Source organism: Mustela putorius, unplaced genomic scaffold (assembly GCF_011764305.1).
Source record: "Mustela putorius furo isolate JIRA1106 unplaced genomic scaffold, ASM1176430v1.1 tig00003850_pilon_pilon_pilon, whole genome shotgun sequence".
Lineage (NCBI taxonomy): Eukaryota > Metazoa > Chordata > Mammalia > Carnivora > Mustelidae > Mustela > Mustela putorius.
Window position 1 is genome coordinate 557,832 of NW_025422002.1, and position 3,827 is coordinate 561,658.

General features: G+C 39.3%; 1 pseudogene; it reads left to right on the forward strand.

The window, feature by feature from the left end:
- Window positions 1–584: 584 nt before the first annotated feature.
- LOC101679901 lies at window positions 585–1,823 on the forward strand (annotated as a pseudogene).
- Window positions 1,824–3,827: the final 2,004 nt, after the last annotated feature.

Consider the following 3,827-nt stretch of genomic DNA (forward strand, 5'->3'; position numbering starts at 1 on the left):
TACAGGGTTTAGATTTAGATATAGATACAGATGTAAATTATCTAGAGAGTCAACTTATTTTCAGCCAAGGGACTAAATTAAATCCATTCAGAAGAAATGAAGTCTTTTTAAACCAATAGTGCTGGGTCAATTCTATGTCATGCCATACACTAAAATTAAGTTACTTCAAGATATAGCAATGGTCTAAATATAAATTATACCACCCTAAATCTTCTAGAGGAAAACATAGGAAATTGTCTTTGTCACCTTGAGTAGGCATAGATTTATTAAACAAAATTTAAAAAGCACCAGTCATTATAAAAATTGATAATTTGCACTTCATCAATATTAAAAAGAAAACTTCAATCAAGAGAAATGATTAAGAAAATGAATAAGCAAGCCAGAGACTAAACCAAATACTTATAAAATGTGTAAGTCTGACAAAAGGCTTTTATCTAGAATATAGAAAGAACTCCACAAATCAGTCTTGTAAAGACAACCCAATAAAAAGGGCAAAACTTTTTTGAAAAGATACTTTGTAAAAGGAGATATGACTAATAATTTTGTTGCGTAAGATCTCAGCCTCACCACTGCTGTATTCCAAGATGTTGCTTTCTAACACGCTGCCCCTGGACAAACTGGACATGAAGGGGAAGCAGGTCAACATGAGAGTGGACTTCGACAGTCCTGTGAGAACAACCAGATGGCAAACAACCAGATAATCAAGGCTGCCATCCCAAGCATCATATCTGCTTGGACAATGGAGCCAAGTCAATTGTTCTTATGAGCCATCTGGGCTGCCCTGATGCGGTCCCAATGCCAGAGAAGATCACTTTGGGGCCAGTTGCTATAGAACTCAAATATCTGCTGAGCAAGGATGTTCATTCTTGAAGGACTGTGTGGACCTGGAAGTAGAGAAAGCTTGTGATGAACCAGCTGCTGAGTCTTCCATCCTGCTGGAGAGCCTTTCCTTTCATGTGGAGGAAGAAGAAAAGGAAAGAGATACTCCTGAGAAGAGGGGTGGATCTGAGTCAGCCAAAAGAAAAGCCTTCCAAACTTCACTTTCCAAGCTAGAGGATGTCTATGGCAATGATGCTTTGGGCACTTCTCACCAAGCCCACAGCTCTTGAGGTTTCTTAATGAAGGAGTTGAACTACTTTGCCAAGGCCTTGGAGAGTTCGGAGCAACCCTTCCTGGCCATCCTGGGCAGAGCTAAAGTTGCAGACAAGATCCAGCTGATTGATAATGTGCTGGAAAAGGTCAGTGAGATGATTATTTGTGGTGGAGTGGCTTTTACTTTTCTTAAGGTGTTCAAGAACATGGAGATTGGCACTTCCCTGCTTGATGAAAACAGAACCAAGATTGTCAAAGAAGAATGGTGTGAAGATTACCTTATCTGTGGACTTTGTCACTACTGACAAGTTTGATGAGAATGCCAAGACTGGCTAAGCCACTGTGCCCTCTGCAGGCTCGATGGGCTTGGACTGTGGTTCTGAGAGGAACAAGAAGTACCTGAAACACTTGCTTGGACAAAGAAGATTATGTGGAATGGAGCTGTGGATGAATTTGGTTGCAAATCTTTTGCCCAGGGAACAAAAGCCCTCATTGATAAGGCAGTAAAAGCCACTTCCAGGGGCTGCATCACCATCGTAGGTGGGGAGACATTGTCACTTGCTGTGCCAAATGGAACACGAAGGATATCAGCCATGTGGGCCCTGAGAATGATGCCAGTTTAGAGCTCCTGGAAAGTAAAGTGCTTCTCGGGGGTGGATGCTCTCAGCAATGTTCAGTATTTTTCTGCCTTTTGGTTGCTGTGCACAGCCCGAGCCCCTAAGTCAACTTAGCACTTATTGCATCTCCACATGGCATTTGCTAACATCTTCCCCCATGTTGGGATTCAGCAAGTGGCCAAGAGATGTAGTTCCAAGAGCCCTTCACTAGGTACACAGTATCTCAGCTCGTCTCTACCGCACCCTGGATTTGCCTACATCCTTCAAGGTTTCATTTGAAGTTTTTAGTAACTAAGTCTTTGTGCATTCTAGAATGCATATATTTATATTTTGCCTGTTAAAAGAAAATGAGCTGTGTTAGTTTCTCTTTTTGAAGTGCCTCATTCTGATTAGTTTTGTCATTTTTTCATTACTCAGCATGAAAATAAGATGAAATCCCAATTATAGGGAGGGAGGGAGACAAAGGTGGTGATCCGTTAAATAAGTAATAAACTTTTTTAAGAAAGAATGACCCATAAGCACAAATATGTAAAAAGAAAAGGTTCTGTACTAATCATCAGAGAAATATTGATGAAAACCAAATGACATATCAACTGTCATGCAATAAAATAAATCAAGAAAAGAACTGTTATATAAAATTTTACACCCACTAGAATGGAAAATGGTTAAGAGTGACAGTGATAATTATTGGCAAGGTTGTGAAGCAACTGTAACTTTTTTTTTCATTCTTTCTTTCTATCTTTTTTTTTTTTTTTTAAGATCCTGTTTATTTATTTGACAGAGACAGTAAGAGAGAGGAACACAAGCAGGGGAAGTGGGAGAGGGAGAAGCATGTTCCCCACGCAGGGAGCCCGACATAGGGCTCGATCCCAGGACCCTGGGATCATGACCTGAACTGAAAGCAGATGCTTTAACGGCTGAGCTACCCAGGAGCCCTAGCAATTGTAACTTTCATAAATGCTGGTGAGAATGTAAAATTGAACAAATACTTTGAATCCCTGTCTTGCAGTTTCTTATAAAGTTGAACATACATTTTATCCCACCCTCCAGGAATTCCATTTTAAGTGTTTACACAAGATCAGTAAAAAACATATGTCCACAAAAAGATTTATAAAAATGTTTTTCACAGCGTCATCAAAATATTCCCTGATTTGAGACAACTTGGATGTTCATCAACAGGAGAATAGCATAAACAACTTGTGGTATACTCCTACAGGGGAATACTTCTTGACAATAAAAAGGAAATGAACAGTACTGATACATGTCATACCATGATGAATCTTATAAATCCAGTGTTCAACACACAATTTTGGGGACACCTGGGTGGCTCAGTCAGTCAAAGACCTGGATCTTGATTTCAGCTCAGGTCATGATCTCAGGGTCATGAGATCGAGCCCTGCATTGAGCTCTGCACTCAGCATGGAGTCTGCTAAGATCCTCTCTCTCTCTCCCTCTCCAGCTCCCCCTGCTTGTGCTGCCTCTCTCTCTTTCTAAATAAATAAATAAAAATAAAATCTTTTAAAAACCACACAATTTTGAACAAATGAAGTCATACATAAATAATTCTGTGCTATAAGATTTCATTTATTTGAAGTCCAAGAAGAAGACAATAGTGATAGAAATTAGAACAGTAATAGTTTAGGGGGTAATGTGGAATTGAATAGAAAAAGAAAGAATAATTTTGGGGTGATATGGCAAAACCCATCAAACCGAGTACTTACTGTGTATTTTATAGCATGTAAAATTATACTTCAATAAAAAAGGAACCTAATGAGATGTCGTTACATATAAAAATGGCTAAAATTAAAATGAACAAACAAACATGATAATCCTAAATACTGATGGGATTATGGACCCATGGGAATATCCAAGCAGTGCATATAGTAGGGTAAATTGGCACAACCAGTTTGGAAATCTAAAGGTAAAGATCCACAAAACTGCTTCTTTTAAAAAAAAAATAGACTTTATTTATTTGTTAAAGAGAGAGAACACAAGCAGAGAGAGAAACAGGGTCCCTGCTGAGCAAGGAACCCAATGTGGGTCTAGATCCAGAACCCTGGGATCATGAACTGAGTGGAAGGCAGAGGCTTAACTGACTGAGCCATCTGGGTGTCCCAG